This window comes from Phoca vitulina, unplaced genomic scaffold, assembly GCF_004348235.1.
Source record: "Phoca vitulina isolate PV1807 unplaced genomic scaffold, GSC_HSeal_1.0 scaffold55, whole genome shotgun sequence".
In the NCBI taxonomy this organism is placed as follows: Eukaryota; Metazoa; Chordata; class Mammalia; order Carnivora; family Phocidae; genus Phoca; species Phoca vitulina.
Genome location: NW_022589758.1, coordinates 7,888,566 through 7,906,210, shown reverse-complemented (window position 1 = coordinate 7,906,210; position 17,645 = coordinate 7,888,566). Strand labels below are relative to the sequence as shown.

The window sequence follows — 17,645 nt, the reverse complement described above, 5'->3', positions numbered from 1 at the left end:
ACCCTAGCTTCTAGTGAGGACAACTAAGTGAAGAGTGGTATGGAAGGGAGCAATGATTAACCAGAATAGGGAATACAAGAAGAAAAGGCTCTCTGGGGAAGAAAGCTAGGCTTTGAAATGTTGAGTTTGAGGAGCCTATTAGACCTCCAGAGAGAAATTCTGGCCAGCCCTTGGAAATAAGAGCATGGAATTCTGGAGAAAGATATGCCTGGAGATACAGAATTATTTTTTTCCTGGAGATAAAGAATTATAAAAACCACATGAGGTAGCTAAAGCCATTTAATTAGCTTCCCTCCCCACCCCCCAGCAATAGCACCACCTGCGCGGTCCCTCTGCAGTGTTTCACCTCCCCAAACCCCTCAAATCCTGACTCCTGAGCTTGCTATTAAGGATCCCAACTTTGCTTGTATCCTAACTAACACAGAGACGTGTTTCGGAGTAACAAAGGTCGGTGGGAAAGGTGACCCTTTCCATGGTCATATTGGACTTCAGGTATGACCATGGACTATTCTCCATGGTCATACCTGAAGTAGGTTGTGGAGAGTATCCTGGTCTTTTGTCTGTTGGTTTACTTGTTTCTCACCTTTCCCACCGACCTTTGTTACTCCGAAACACGTCTCTGTGTTAGTTAGGATACAAGCAAAACCGCTGTAGCGAAGGAACCCCAAAGCACAATAGCTGATACATGTCATGAACTTCTTTCTTTCTTATATAACAGTTCAGGGCCTGCAGGGCAGCTCTGTTGCATTAAGGTACATAGGAACCTAGGCTGATAGCCGTTCTCAGTTCTGCCATTCTCAGCATCCCTCTTAGGACTCGAGGAATTGTTCCAATCATTGTTATTTCCCAACTGGGGCAGCAGGGGGTGGTGGTGGTGCGAATCCAGGCAAGAAGCTTCATCTTTTTTGAAGTTTTTTTTTTTAATTTTTTAATTTTTTAAGTAATCTCTACACCTAATGTGAGGCTCGAACTCACAACCCCGAGAGTGCTCTACCAAAGGAATGAGCCAGGCACTCCAAGAAAGCTTCATCTTTATTAAAGATAAATACACATCACTTCTGCTCATATCCCATTGGTCCAAACTCAGTCATGTGACCACACATACCTTCAAGGGAGACTGGAAAATGTAGTATCTTGCTGGGCAACCATGTGATGAGCTCACACTCAGAGGGGCTCTGTTACTAAAATGTAGAAAGGGAAAATGGACACAGGGAACAATTAGCAAACTGACATTTCCAAAGCCCTGGCCATCTAAATATTCATGCATACCCTTATTTACACACATAGAATGCATTCCTATCTCCCCTCAAGAGACAGCCCAAAGTATAATCCATTCACTGAATATAAAATAAAGTCTAGCATCTCTGGGTAGTGTGTACTCCTCTCCATCAGGTCTAGCTCCAGCAGTATATATAATAACAGAATGTAATTCCTCCACCATTACTCAGCTTTCAGTATATAATGTGGAGTGGGAACAGGTTACCTACAGTGAGAATTCCCATTTTGGAAGGGGAAGAATGGAAAGCATTTAGCAGTCACAGGTGCATAGAAATGATATACTGTGTTGAACAAGAAATGCAGATTCCCTGTCTTGGGGTAAAGGAATCCTTGTGTCAGACCTTGGTTATGCATTCTGGGAGGAATGCCCTAGACCTGGTCCTCTCTGGACTTTAGCTTTGTCCTTGTTCATTATTCTCCATGGTCATACCTGAAGTAGGTTGTGGAGAGTATCCTGGTCTTTTTGTCTGTTGGTTTACTTGTTAATAAGAAAGTTGTATTAAAATCTCCCACTATAACTGAGAACTGCCTTCTCCTTTTTGTATTATCAATTTTTATTTAATGTATTTTAAAGTCATGTTATTATCTACATAGAAATTTAAAATTGTTCTATCTTTCTGGTAAATTGAATCTTTTCTTAAGAAAAAAAAAAGAAATGACTTGCTTTGGGGTGCCTGGGTGGCTCAGTCGCTTAAGCGTCTGCCTTCGACTTGGCTCATGATCCCAGGGTCCTGGGATTGAGCCCTGCATCGGGCTCCCTGCTCAGCGGGGAGCTTGTTTCTCCCTCTCCTCTTTGCTCTTGCTCAATCTCACTATGTCTGTCTCTCTCTCAAATAAATAAAATCTTAAATAAATAAATAAATAAATATGTTAAAAAAAAGAAATGACTTGCTTTATTTCTAATAATGCCTTTTGCTTTGAAGTCTATTTTGTGTGATATTAATATAGCTATATCTTTTCATTAGTAATTGTGGGGAAAATGTTTGTCATTACTTTCTATCTTTCTTTATTCTTATGTTTTAAATGTAGCTCTTTAAACAACACATAGTTGGATTTTGTTTGTTTGTTTTCCATCTCACAATCTTTGTTTTTTCACTGGAAAATTCCTTCCACTTATATTCAATGTAATTGCTGGTATAATTGTAGTCAAATCTACCATCTTCTTATGCACGACTCTTCTTCTGTCCTGTGTTCTGTTTTCTTTCCTTCCTTGCCTCCTTTTGGATTGATAATTTTTATCATTGAATTTCATAGGTTTTCTCCTAGACAGAATAGTCATTTGCTTTTTCCAGGATCACTTTAGTTCAAGTTCAAGATTTGAGATTTTTTTCAAGCAAGCCTCTTCCAGTTCACCCTTACTCCTGGGGGGAGTGTGTGCATGTGGAATGGGGAATGGTTTACCAGGTCTCCACCCTTGTCAGGTCCTGATCTGACTTTTGTCCCCCTAATCCCACAAGGATGCTAAAAAGACAGCTAACCCTCTCAATTGTCTCTTTAGGATCAGCTAATGACTGTAAGGTGAACATGTCCAAAAATGACCAGGCTCACTCCTCTGGATTTCCATTCTCTTCTGGGTCTCACCCTTGGAATTTGTCAATATTTTGTTAGCGTTTTGATGCTTCTAAATTTTTAGTAAATTATGTTCAGCAGGAGGGGTGATCTGAATTAGCTAGTGTGCCGTTACTGACTTCCTTAGAGTTCCTATAACAATGTTTCTCAAGATGGGGTCCATGGACCATGTGCATCAAAATCACATTATACGTGTTAAAAATTGGGATTCCAGGGCTGCCATCTCAGACATCATTCGGTCCTGAAACACAGAAGTCTGCCCTTTTCATAAGTTCTGAGGCTCTATTTATTAAGACTTTAAGTTTGAGAAATTTTGCCCCAGAGCTTAGCACAATACTCTTAGTAATAGACATTCAAGGAATTTGACTTGATTTTTGTTTAAAGGTCATGTAGGTCAGAAGAAAGCTGAATAAATGCCCCAGTCAGAATCCGGTCAATGTTTAAATCCCCTATCTCCTCACCATTTGAAAAAAATCCTCCTTAAGACAAGATGATCTCTAAGAAGAACTCTCAAGAACCAAGACCTTATCTAGAGCCAAAGTCTAATCCTGTCACACTCCCCCTTCTCAGGAGTAGCATTCATTTTGATCAGCCATGGATGGCAGGTACTTCAATGTGCTTGTTAGTCACTAATGAAAGGTTTGAGAAAGAAGCTAAGTTACCCTAAAGATATCTTGACCCCATATCTACTGGTGAATCCAATTATGAACTGCCCTCAAAACAAAACAAAACACCCAAACCCAACCCCAAAACGGGTTTTTTGAGACCAGTTCATAACTGGATGTCAATTACAAATATTAAGATTTTCCCCCCAATATTATTATTTGCCAAAATAAGTTAACACCGTGTTGGTCTGCAACATTATTTTGAAATTTTACTGGTCCAAGAAATCTGTAGATCTTGAAATCACTGTCTTATAGCTCCTCAAGCCACTCCAGATTCCAAGAAAGCTCTTGGCCTGCCTGCTAAAGTTTCTGCAAAAAGCAGGCAAATCTGCATTCCACACTGTCAGGAACATGATTAATTATCTGTTTGGATTAGCCAACAAAATCTATGTTCCTGTGTTTCTGTGACACGCTTACTTAAATTTCTTAGCTTTGGTCATGCCTTTAAGTTACAGTGCTTTCCAAAATGTTTGTCTTTGCTTTCTTGCAGGACAAAAAGAAAAACAAAACAAAACAAAACAAACAAAACCCACTGCCAAACAGTTGGTGACCAACATTTAAAGATTTCTCATTGCTACACCAACGTGCCGTCTTAGATATCTCCAACTTTTAAAGGGAAAGCTTTGTGTGAGTTCTTGTGTTTTCCACAGCTGAATAACCTTAATATGGAAACGTGCTCATGTTACACACACCGCAGACATCAAGAGAAAGTTTTAGAAAATTTGAGCTTTTTAATCAGATGATCTTGGGCTCTACTCAGAAAATGAAATTCCATGGGGAAACTGCTACTCAGAGTAGGCTTTGTTCTTTTATAATATTCATTTCCTTTCATTGCTCTCCAACCAAGAGGATACTTCAATAACCATCTGAATAGGGAGGATGGTATTACAAATGAGCTGTTACGAAATTTTTAAAAATCAGATCTGTTTTGGAAACTACTATCAGTTGGAGAGTGGTTTATATGTGAACTATGCTAAATTCCTTAAAGTTAAGCCAACTCTGAATATGCCTGATTGATGAAATAATGTTTGTCACTTCAGTAAACGAATAGGCGAGCATACACTACATGGGCTGTAGTAACCTATGTAACCTATGATTGAAAAATAATCACATGCCCTTATGGTTTCATTTACCAGATTAATCTGCTTTGGTAATGGAATCATTTATGCTTAATTAAATATATCTAGATTATGATTCTCAGGAAAGGGTAATCTGTGAGTAAAAAGATATCTCTAAAATCTGCAGGTTTGGAGCAACATCACAATTTTAGGTTTTTTTTTTTTTTTTTTTTTTTTTTTTTTAAGATTTTTATTTATTTGACAGAGACACAGCGAGAGAGGGAACACAAGCAGGGGGAGTGGGAGAGGGAGAAGCAGGCTTCCCGCTGAGCGGGGAGCCCGATGCGGGGCTCGATCCCAGGACCCTGGGATCAGGACCTGAGCTGAAGGCAGACGCTTAACGACTGAGCCACCCAGGCGCCCCCAATTTTAGGTTTTTAAAGATACCTATTCACTTGTATCTCTAAGGTAGAAAACTGGCCTTGCTTTAAACCACATCTTTTATTTCTATAGGCTCTTTATAAATCCATTCACGGCCCTTTATTTCATCAACTCCCACCATACTGGGTTTGTAACCCTTAAGGTTACAAAGGTTACCTTAAGGTGGGTGGGATGTATGCAACATTTGATTATGTTAAGAAAAGTTACTTAACACTTGGAACCAAAGCAAAAGGATGACTGCTTGTCCTTTGAACCTTGGACTAAAGCTTTATTTCAAGGCCTTTATCTAACAGGCCCACCAAAGGAATATTTAGTTCTTCAGAGGAATGCACTGTTGCTTGGTTAAAGCTCAGACATGTTAACTTGTAGGTTTTTGTCCAGGAGAGATGCCAAAGATTTCTGTGCAGAGGTTCTGGATTTATTGTCCTATTTTGCTTCTAATTTAGCAAACTTATTTCAGCATCCTTTTCCTTTATGAACCTATAAATCTGTCTTTCAAATTCTCCTTTGTACCTTATTTACCATTCTCCTGCTTCCCTCATTAATGCATAAAACCTGTGACATGTATTCATTCTATATTTTCATTAGGGTCATGTTTTTGAAAGTTATACTTTGTCTCTATGAAGAAAAAGAGATGGAGCTCACAAGCACCCAAGAAAATGAATCTCTTTTCTTTAGTTCATCCAATTTCACTTCTCTGGGGAACATATTTTATAGGAATTAAATCAATGCATTTTGATTCCCCCCCCTTTAAATCCCATGTCCTATTAGCCTTCTGACAGAGTCATCAAGCTTACTGTCCCAAGAAAGGAAGGACAGACAGGTGCTGCTCATAAGAGAGAGGCCGATTTCAAAGCTGATTTTCTTCACCTAACTTTTTAGTAAGACAATGTACATAAAACCCAGGCTTTTTGGAGAAAGGGATTTCTAAATGACAAAGCTTCCTTTTTAATACATAGGGCCTGTGTGTAGAATAGAAGGGAGACTCCTCCAGGCTGTAAAGAATGAGGGGAAAAGCAATTCTGGATCAGTTACAGGGAAACGGGGGAGTGGTGTTTGGGAGGAAGGTCACAAGACACAGTTGTCCTGATCTCTTCCTTCCAGGCTGAAGTACTGGGGAAGGAAGTAGGTTAGCTAGGCTGCTGGGAAAGCAGAAGACAGAAGTGGGGCGGTCTGGGGGCGCCTGGGTGGCTCAGTCGTTAAGCGTCTGCCTTCGGCTCAGGTCATGATCCCAGCGTCCTGGGATCGAGCCCCACATCGGGCTCTCTGCTCCGCGGGAAGCCTGCTTCTCCCTCTCCCATTCCCCCTGCTTGTGTTCCCTCTCTCACTGTGTCTCTCTCTGTCAAATAAATAAATAAATTCTTTAAAAAAAAAAAAAAAAAAAGAAGTGGGGTGGTCTGGATTCTGCTTTTCTTTGGGAGGATTAACATATGCCCTTTGCCACTTTGAGGTCATAAAAGCCACATCCCTCCCTCACACACCTGGATGTCTTCTTGGAGAGGAGTAGAGGGAGGGTAGAAATCTGACTGGCTGAGTTCTTCACAGAGTCATCCAAGTAGAGACTGTTTACCTACAAAGACATTTTATAGGCTTGAATTCAGGTTAATAAATTAGACTTGATCTTGTCCCTCCTCCCAGCTTCCACCCAGAATATGGGAGCTTGTAAGGTAGATCAGGGCAGACTTAGAGAAATAAGAAAGCTACATTTTTAGCCCAGCTGAGTATATCATGAGTAAATTGGAAAGGTTGTGTCAGGGAGGAAAAATTTCTTCTGCTCTTCCAGGTCCTTCTAACTGGACCAAGAATCAAACTGACATGAGAAAGATTGACAGGAATAAATCAAATTTAATTTCATAAATATGGAATCAACAGACATGCAAATCCCAAAGATAGTCAAACAACATGAGGTTTATATGAGCTCAGGAGCAGGATAGGGGTCTGAGGATACAAAGGGGAGAAAGATCATTAGCAGGAAGGTGAGAGGAGGTGTTTGAAAAACAAAGTTGCCCTATTACGTGGGTAAGTTTCTTGGGTAGAGAGGAATCTCTGTAAATAGCTCTCTTCCTGGAACCAACAAGCAGTTGAGGGGGAGGTAAAGAGCTTTTCTTGAATATGCTGGGTTTTGATTGCTTTTGACTCAAAATAATGTTCATGCCAAAGTGGCCCATCTTGGGGCATACTGCCCTTGGCCCCTACAGTTTCCTCCTCTGAAACTTCCCTTAAGTTTCACATATAAAAGTTAACCAGGTAGATCATTCTGTCTTGTTGAACCAGCCCCTGCAATAAGTTAGTTCAGTTAAATTCATTTCAGGAGGCAGTGATGCAATTGTGTTCTCAAAGTTAGGCCTATGGTTCAAGCAATCAGGTTTTAAATAAGAGACATTTCTATGGAAACAAAAGAAAAAGAATGGTTAATGATTGGATCACATTATAAACCACAAACATTTGAACTACAAGCCTAATGTGGGGCTTGAACTCATAACCCTGACATCAAGAGTCGCATGCTCTACTGACAGCCAGCCAGATGCCCCGTGGTGATCTTTTTGAATGGCCCAAAGAGCAACAAACATATAGATTGCCAATATGTGAGCTACTGTGGCTCAGTCGGTTAAGTGTCTGCCTTCGGCTCAGGTCATGATCCCAGGGTCCTGGGATGGAGCCCGAAGTCGGGCTCTCTGCTCATCAGGGAGTCTGCTTCTCCCTCTCCCTCTGCTCTTCCCCTCCCCACCCCCAGTTCATGTGCTCTCTCTCTCTCTTTCTCTCTCTCTCACTTTCAAATAAATAGATAAAATATCTTTTTAAAAAACGAGAAATATAGAGAAGAGATAGCTATTTAGAATGCTCATAGAACTTTGGTAACATCACAGGTTTTTAGATTGAGGAACATTCTCCCAAAATATGAATCGGCACACAGGTTTGGTTGCTTACCAAAAAGCTATTCCTCTCTCTCTTTTACCTTCTGGCAGGGTCTGCCTCTTATAATAGAGGCGAAAAATACCAGATACTCTCTCTCTCACCCTCCTTGCTGGTAGCGCTGGCCATGTGGCCCAGGTTTGGTCAGCGAGCCCTTCAGCAGCACTCTTCTTTAGATGCGTCTAGAAAGATTTTCCATCCGGATGAAAGCAGGATATTCAAGGAGAGCTTTCTTTCCCACTTCTTCCTTCCTGTCATTTCATAGGCTATGGGAGCTGTGGAGACCATATTGCAGCCATTAAGCACTAGACAAAAGCGAACATGCTGAGAATGACAACATATAGGGATGGAAAGAGCCTGGGTCACTGACAACACTGTTTAGCTGGGATGACCATCTACCTCTAAACTTCTTGTTAGGTAAGACAATGAAACTTCCTGTTATATCTGCCACTTTTAGTTGGATATTCTTATTCACAGGTAAAAGCATCTTAACTGATTCAAGAAGATTTTAAACACAGGGGCGCCTGGGTGGCTCAGTCGTTAAGCCTTCGGCCCAGGTCATGATCCCAGGGTCCTGGGATCCAGCCCTGCATCGGGCTCCCTGCTCGGAGGGAAGCCTGCTTCTCCCTCCCCCACCCCCCCTGCTTGTGTTCCCTCTCTTGCTGTCTCTCTCTGTCAGGTAAATAAATAAAATCTTACAAAAAAAAGAAAAAAAGATTTTAAATACAGTCCAGAGGAAACTATTTTACACCAAATATTTACTAATTTTCCCTCAGATATTGGGAAGGCATATTACTGAATATAAGCATATGAGAAAGTCCTTATAACACTGGGATAAAGGGAGACTCCCAGCATAGAGCCCTGCTGGTTGACCTGGTGACATCTGGTTTTACGGTGTCAAAAAGGGTTGTTCATAATGTCTGAGAAAAGACACTACAACAGGGAAAATATATGTGAGGACAGATTTTTGGCCAAATTTATTGGCACAGTTATTAGAATACAACTCAAAAAGTTTAAACTTTAAGAGCAAAGATATGACTGCCAATCTTAGTTATTCGAGATTCTTCTTAAGGATTTAATTCAAATATGTCATTTATTCTGATTGTAACGGGAATTTTAAATTGTCCTATTTGAAATGCCATATAAATTCTCAAGATTGAAAGTAGAATTCATAAACAAAGCAGCTTCAAAATTGTTTCTGTAATGTCTTAGAAAACTCAGATATCTGACCTTGCATTTTACCTAATAAAATAGAAAAGGCCATTTGCTAAAAAAATATTGTTATTCACATATAATTACATTATGAATTACAGATAATTATATTATGAATTACATTGTTTTTACCTAGCATTTTGCTAGAAAACTCTCTTCATAAAAATTTAGATTTAGCATCTGCCTTTGTCTCAGGTCATGATCCCGGGGTCCTGGGATCGAGCCCCATGTCGGGCTCCCTGCTCAGCCCTTCCCTCTGCCCCTTCCCCCTGCTGTGCTCACTCTCTCTCAAATAAATAAATAAAATCCTTAAAAAAACTCTAGATTTACTATAATTTATATGGAACACACACATTCTATTTAGAGATTTGGAACACATAGCAATTGATTCCCATTTTCCTTTTCCATTTATTTGCTGTGATAAGGCATACAATTTTCCCAAAATGTATTAGATCAAGTTGAAAAATGAAATTAATATGAAAATATCTATTAAAGGATGTTACTATCCAAGCTGTCCACCTTTTCCATCTGTCAGTCATGTAGACGTAACCAGAGTTTATTAAATATACTATATGTACCACAACCAGGATGATTGTGTCCCCCAGGGAACATTTGGCAATGTCTGGAGACACTTTTTTATTTTTTAAGATTTTATTTATTTATTTAGAGAGAGACAGAGAGAGCACAAGCAGGGGGAGGGGCAGAGGGAGAGGGAGAAGCAGGCTCCCCGTCGAGCAGGGAGCCCGATGCGGGACTGGATCCCAGGACCCTGGGATCATGACCAGAGCTGAAGGCAGACACTTACCCGACTGAGCCACCCAGGCGTCCTGGAGACACTTTTGATTGTCACTACTGGGAAGGGGGCACGGTGCTGCTGGCATCCTGGGGGGTAGAGGCCAGGGATGCTGCTAAACATCCCACAATGTACAGGACAGCTCCCCAAAAGAAAGAATGATCCAGACCCCAAATGTCTGGTCTACACCAAGCACCTTGATATTTAAAATATAATACAGGGGTGCCTGGCTGGCTCAGTCAGTAGAGTGTGTGACTCTTGACCTTGGGGTCATGAGTTCAAGCCCCACGTTGGGGTTAGAGTTTAGTTAAAAAAATAAATAAGGGGTGCGTGGGTGGCTCAGTCAGTTAAGGGTCTGACTCTTGATTTCAGCTTAGGTCATGATCTCAGGGTTGTGGGATCCAGCCCCGCGTTGGGCTCTGGGCTCAGGGGGGAGTCTGTTTAAGATTCTCTCTCTCCCTCTCCCTCTGCCCCTCCCCAGCTCTCTCTCTAAAATAAATAAAGATAAAAATTTTTAATAAATAAAATTAAAAATAAAAAATTAAATTAAATATAACACAAAATGGTTCTTGATAAGGAAATAATTATCATTTTAAAGTCATCTCAAGAGACTGTCAGGGGAAACCTTGATTCTTACAAACTGCAAAATATTAGGTTGAAGTCTAGCTTGTATGTATTATTTGTTTTTTGGGGGGGTTGTGTAGTTTTTTTTTAAGTAATCTCTACACCCATTGTGGGGCTCAAACTTATGACCCCAAGATCAAGACTCAGATGCTCCACTGACTGAGTCAGCCAGGGCCCCTGTATTATTTGTTTTCTATGAGAAATTCCTTCTTTTGATGTTATAATATTTTCTTTCATGTAAAGATGGAACTTAGATGGAGCCTTCCTTCCTGGAATTCCATCTATGAAAAAAAATTGTTGTTTGTCTAGTCTGTCTGGAGGTGAACCTGAATGTTACTAACATTGCAAAGAGTTCTTACTAAGGCATGAAACTATAGATTTGAATTTAGCATAAATTATATAGCTATAGGAAAGTCAATTTAAAAACTTTCTTTGTGCCTCAGTATTTCCTTGTCCATAGAATAGATACCTACCTTGCTTGTACAGATAATGTGATAACATTTTACTTGGAAAGAAAGTCACCATCCGAATCTAAGATTTTATATAAGAGAGAAGGTCAAGAATACCAAGTCCATGTTAACCTTCCCGGTATTTATAATTTAAATGTCTTTTTTTTTTAAGATTTATATATTTATTTGAGAGAGAGAGAGAGAGTGCATGCACACACACAAGTTGAGGGGAGGAGCAGAGGGAAAGGGAGAGAAAGAAACCTCAAGCAGACTCTCCACTAAGCAGGGAGCCCGAGGCAGGGCTTGATCCCAGGACCCTGAGATCGTGACTTGAGCCAAAAACCAAGAGTCAGACATTTAACTGACTGAACCACCCAGGGGCCCCTAAATGTCTTTTCTTTTTAATTGAGAGATGGCATACTTTCTTATGTCTTTGAAAGTTTAAATTGGAACACAGAAAAGGAAATTCGTTTTCTTTTTTTTTTAAGGTTTATTTATTTATTTCAGAGAGAGAGAGATAGAGAGAGCAAGCAGGGGAAGGGGCAGAGGGAGAGGGAGAGGGAGAAGCAGACTCCTCGCTGAGTGTGGAGCCTGATGTGGGGCTCCATCCCACAATCCCGAGATCATGATCTGAGCCAAAACAAATAGTCGCATGCCCAACTGACTGAGCCACCCAGGCACCCCAAGAAATTTATTTCTTCTTCTTCTTTTTTTTAAAGATTTTATTTATTTATTTGAGAGAGAGTGAAAGGGAGAGAGATCACAGAGGGAGAGGGAGAAGCAGACTTGCCACTGAATGGAGAGCCCAATATGGGGCTCAATCCCAGGACCCTGGGATCATGACCTGAGCTGAAGGCAGCCACTTAACCAACTGAGCCACCCAGGTGCCCCAGATTTATTTTCTTTTTAAAGATCTCCAAGGAAAGTTATTCTGCAGCCCATCAGGTTGTTCTAATATCTAACCTATGTAAGACATGACACATTACAATGTAGACTAATATAACTAGTTTAGAAAGCAATTTAGCAATATTTATCAACTAACCTCAGAAACATCCAGGGTGCCTGGGTGGCTCAGTCGGTTAGGCACCTGACTGTTGATCTCAGCTCAGGTCTTGATCTCAGGGCCCTGAGTTCAAGCCCCGCATTAGGCTCCACACTGGGCATGGAGCCTACTTAAAAAAAAAAAAAAAAAGAGAGAGAGAGAGAAAAGAAAAGTCCATGGCCTTTGAGGCAGTAATTCCTTTTCTGAGAATTTATCCTGAAGTAATCATCCTAAATGTACACTAGGCTTTCTACAAAGAGATATTACTAAAAGTGTGATTTAACCCAGTGAAAAACTAGAAAGTACCACAACCGAAACAGTAGATTAAATTGACTAACTTGACTCAGCTTTATGTCCACATAACAATATTAAAAATTGGGGGACCTGTCTGGCTCAGTTGGAAGAACATGTGACTTAATCTCTGGGTTGTGGGTTTGGGCTCCATGTTAGGTGTTGAGATTACTAAAAAAAAATAAATAAACTTAAAAATTGCTTTACAGAACACATGTGATAACATGGGGAAATATTTTCATTAAAAATAAAACAGGATATGAAACTTCATTTGCTGCATGATTATAATAGCATAAGAAAAGAAATCATTTGGGCCCACCCATGGACTCCAAAAAAAGGAAAGAAAAGAAGAGAAAAGAAAGGGAAAGAAAAGAATAGAAAAGAAAAGAAAAGAAAGAAATCAAGCAAAATTCTATAAACTCATATAATCAAAGCTGTTTACCCAGAAATTCTACTTCTAAGAGATGATCCTAGGGAAATGATTGGTATAAGGAAATTAATCACTAAGCAAATAAGTATAAACGACTTTAATGGTTTCTTAGTAAAAAAGTGGGAACAACTCAAATGTTAAGTCTATGTGGATTCCTTGTATGTTTGCTATTAAATTTGATTTTCTTTTTTTTTTTTTTTAAGATTTTATTTATTTATTTGACAGAGAGAGAGAGAGAGAGAGAGCACAAGTAGGCAGAGTGGAAGGCAGATGGAGAGGGAGAAACAGGCTCTCCGCTGAGCAGGGAGCCGGATGTGGGGCTCGATCCCAAGACCCCAGGATCATGACCTGAGCCGAAGGTAGCTGCTTAATGGACTGAGCCACCCAGGTGCCCCAAATTTGATTTTCTTCTATTAATCTGTCTCATGTCATTTTGACTCTTAGTCCAGCTAGAGGGTCTTTTTTTTTTTAAAGATTTATTTATTCATTTGAGAGAGAGACCATGAGCAGGAGGGTGGAGGAGAGGGGCAGAGGGAGAGAGAATCTCAAGTAGACTCCACGCTGAGTGTGGAGCCAGACGCCAGGCTTGATCTCACAACCATGAGATCACGACCTGAACCAAAACCAAGAGTAGGATGCTTAATCAACTGCACCACCCACACACCTCCAAGCTAGCGGGTCTTAAAGGGCAAAGGAAATTCTTTCTCCCCAACATGATATAATCCACAGGATACTTGAATTCGCTGGACACCTCTTACCCTGACACTGCTGCAGCTGAGAGATCCTTGGGACTTCTGACATTCAGCCAGTAGCAGGTAAGATTTCTTACCATGTCAGCCTCCTGGAATCTCTATCTGTGGAGGCAAATGGAACCATAGTGGTGAGAGGCCTTTTTCTCTCTTTCTGAATTTAGCAGGAGAAAATACTTGTGGAACTAGTTCCTTTGGCTAGGTTACATTTTGGCTACATTTGGTAGAGTGCTCTTTGGTTACTGATCCATTTCCTCCCAGAGATGGTCTCTGTTTTCCTTTGTTTGTCTTTGGTGTCCTTTAATCCCCACATGAGGTAAGGCTGTTGCTAAGGAACATGTTGGAAGCCAAAGCTGCAAAATTGGTGGGCACAGGTCGAACACTTAAAAGCTGTTAGAGTGCTCACCACCTCAAGAAGGCTCCCATGTTACGGTAAGTTGGTCACAGAACAGGTTAGATTGACACTAGGTCACCCCTGAACCTCAAGAAAACTTCCGTGCAATGAGATACACTGTAAAACAACACACAATCCCTAACCCTGCTGCACTTCCCTCCTAAGTATTAGTGTGGCTGTGGCTCCAAGAGACCCAAGGCCTAGCCAAGGCTTGTAATGTGCATATAAAAGACGTGCCCTTTCCTCTTGTTCTGTGTGGGTTTTTTTTAAGATTTGAGAGAGAAAGCACGAGTGGGAGAGGGGGAGAGGGAGAGAATCCCAAGCAGACTCCCCGCTGAGTGTGGAGCCCAACTTGGGCCTTAACACGGGGCTTGATCCCATGACCCTGAGATCATGACCTGAGCTGAAATCAAGAGTCGGATGCTTAACCAACTGAGCCACCCAGGCACCCAGTCATGTTCTATGTCTTAAGAGTACAGCTGGGGCACAGGAGAGCAAGAGCACCTGGCTCCGGGGGTCCCAAACAGAACAGGTTTGGCCACTCACCACTGACAAAATCCAAAGGCAGAGAAGTTAGTGGTGGTGAAACAAGAAAGGAATTTATTTCAGTGAGGCCAACACCCAGAAGACAGTGGACTAGCGTCTCAGAGACTGTCTCCAAAGTGCTAAAAATACTTCCAGGTTTATATCAGGAAAATGTGGGGCAAAGGCGGGTGGGTACCTGCAGGTGGGCCGTGGAGGTCAAGTCGATCATTGTCCTGAAGTCAAGCACAGGCAGGGTCTTGCTGGCTCAGGGCAGTCCTTATTGCTTGAAGGGGTAGTTTTGGTTCCTATCCAGGGATGCTTTGCCCATAGGGTCTTTTGCCTGAGTTAAGAGATAAGCCAGAAAGAAAAACTTAATCAATTAGAAAGTTTGAGGTCAAAATGGAGGTAGTTGAAGTCCTCTTTCAAGAGCTTGGCTTTGTGACCAGTGAGAATATTCTCTTTGGTCTCTACCATTCAGAGGGTGCACTTTCTCGAGTGCACTGGGTGACCAGTCAAATAGACTGAGATCCGAGGCTCGCTCTCTCTGTCTGGCTGTGGGAAGTTTGTCATGAGAGGTTCTGGCCCAGAAGAACCCTTATCATCTCAACCTTCGTTGCTTGTGAGTGCTGGAAAGTCCTATTCCAGGAGCACCCGCCCAGTGTCACAGATGAGCAGGTCTGTAATTGGAGGCATCTCACGATTTTGTGAGGACCAGAGACACAGTTTTCCCTACACCATCTTTACCTTATGTGCAAGGAAGGCCTTTGCTTTCTCAGATGAATTTTGGGAGTAAACTTTTGAATCATGGATGCTGTGTCATCTAACCCCTCTTTGGATGCCTTGCATCTCTGGTTAAACCATTAAGGCTTACTGGTTTATTAATACATCCTACTCAATGGCTGAAGGATGGAGACTTTAAATTGACTATATTAAAAACTTTTTTTTTTAATAGACAGCTCTCAACTGTCTTATTAGTAGATTAGCTAGCCTTAGGGACCACCTTGACAAGATGAAATAACGGAAATTAGACTTACGACTTAAAAAATAAATGTCCACATCCAACGTAAATTTCCCTTCTTAAAACCCAGCTTCATCTGCCTGTAGTAACTTCCCTTTCCCTACAAGATTTACAGGAAGCACTGCAGCTTAATCTCTAGGTTCAAAGTATACAGGTTGCTCATGTAAATGTTACAGGATTTTTGTCCCTTTAGTGCCTGAGGTTCTTGGTCACGCTGCTTCGAAGAATGAAGAGGTAGACCAGAAGAAGAGTGGTGGGCAGCAAAGCAAAGTTGTTGAGCAAGAGTATAAAGCTCCTGGAGAGGGAGGGGGGCCCGAGAGGGTTGCCCTCGGAGTTTCTAAGTTTAGGGGTTTTTATGAGCTCTTTTGCAGAACTTTCTTAAGCAATCAGGGCTTTGGTCACATATCTGTCTATCTATTAGGTTAATGTCTCTGTGCTGATGGTCTTTTTTGCTCACATCTGGAGGCTTATGTCTTAATTGCCCCTTGCCCGTGATAGTGACAAATGCTTTGTGGTTAATTGCCTTATTTTAGGACGTTTTGCAGAAGTCATTTCTGCAAAGGCTGCAAAGCAGAATACTAATGTGGTCCTGTGTAAGCTATAAAACAGGATGTTAGTGTTTTATTTTAGCTGTCCTGACTCCATATTTTCTTGTTGGGGACCCTGGCCCTGACTACCTAACTGTTCAACTAACTCCTAACAGTATTGCTAAAATTAACTTGTAAAAGAGATCTATGTAGTCAGTTTGAAGGCAAGTGCTTGTAAGATTGGGCATATAAAATTCAGAAAGACAAAAACTAACCCAAATGTTTTTCAAGTTCACATGATCTGGGAAAGTATTCAATATGAAAGCTAATTTAAGGTTGTCAGTTAAATTAAAATACACATTTTTAGAGTTAACTTGTAGTCTGCCTGTGTTCACTGCAAGTCAAATAAGTCCGTCATCTCTGTTGCAAAATTTGTCTAAAAAACCAGAGTAATGGTTGACTTTGTCTGATGCCTCATAAAGTTTTGTGGGTAATCTAAATGTAATTGTTAAGAACAAGTAGTTTAAATAGATGTAAATAAGGTAAAAAGGTTTATAAGTAAACTTCTAAGTAGTTTCAAAATCTTTGGTAACCTGAAACTTTAAAAATTTTGCTAAGTTAAATAATGAGTTAAGTTAAATTTATTGAATACCTAAATCATTTCCAAATAAGACAAAATAATAAACCATCAAGTACTAAACATAAGTTTATCTGTTTTTATCTTATCACAGAGAAACTAAAGATAAATATGGGTCTATTAGTAAACTTGGTTTATGTTTTATTGAAAAATTATACTATGAAAAAGCACGTTTCTAGAAATTATGAAATGTATTCCATAAATTTGCTAATGTAAAGAATAATGGTATAACAGATGGCTCACAACTGCTTACTAGTTTTCACTAGAAATTAAGTTTTTAAAAAGTTATGAATTCTAATAAATGTAAATGAGAATACTGGAAATAAGGGGAACAACTCTGTATGCAAGGAAAATAAGACGTGTTTTTGGTAAGAAGTAGTATAAGGAATAGAAATACATTTTTATTCAGTTGAGGAAAATAAAATGATTTTGTCCTAAAATGACGCTGGTTATTTAAAGAGGGAAAACTGAGGGCAAAATGTGAATGTAAAAAAAGTTGTAGAGGGTTTATACAAAAGGAACCTTTTGAAAGGAATTTATGTGTGGTCAATACTGGCTAAGATTAAGATAAATTTCAGTAAGTAAATGAATTTTAATGCCAAAAATGAAAATAGTGTTTTCTCTTTATTAAAAGGACAAAGTTTTCTTGAACTATTGGTCTGCTCTTAATAAGAAATTGTAAACAGAAGTTTTTCTTTACCTTTAAAGTTATCTGCCTAGGGGCACCTGGGTGACTCAGTCGGTTAAGCATCTGCCTTCGGCTCAGGTCATGATCTCAGGGTCCTGGGATCGAGCCCCCCATCCGGCTCCCTGCTCAGTGGTGCTCCCTCTTCCTCTGCTGCTCCCCCTTCTTGTGCACTCGCTCTCTCTCTCTCTGTCAAATACATACATACATACATAAAATAAATTTATCTGCCTAAAAAACAAGGATTCTATGTTTTGCCAAAATAATTTCCTGTTTGTCAGGTCTTTGATTACTTAGAAAAAAAAAAAACTGAGTCAAAACAAAAATAAAAACAAAAACTGAGTC

At 40.3% G+C, this 17,645-nt stretch overlaps 1 long non-coding RNA gene across 1 annotated transcript; it reads right to left on the bottom strand.

The window, feature by feature from the left end:
- Positions 1–1,103: 1,103 nt before the first annotated feature.
- Positions 1,104–17,356, bottom strand: LOC116622832. The gene is made up of 6 exons (XR_004297628.1): positions 17,316–17,356; positions 14,630–14,773; positions 13,524–13,619; positions 8,029–8,199; positions 6,493–6,581; positions 1,104–1,181 (listed from the first exon to the last, which is right to left on the bottom strand). It is a non-coding gene; the product is annotated as an uncharacterized LOC116622832 (long non-coding RNA).
- Positions 17,357–17,645: the final 289 nt, after the last annotated feature.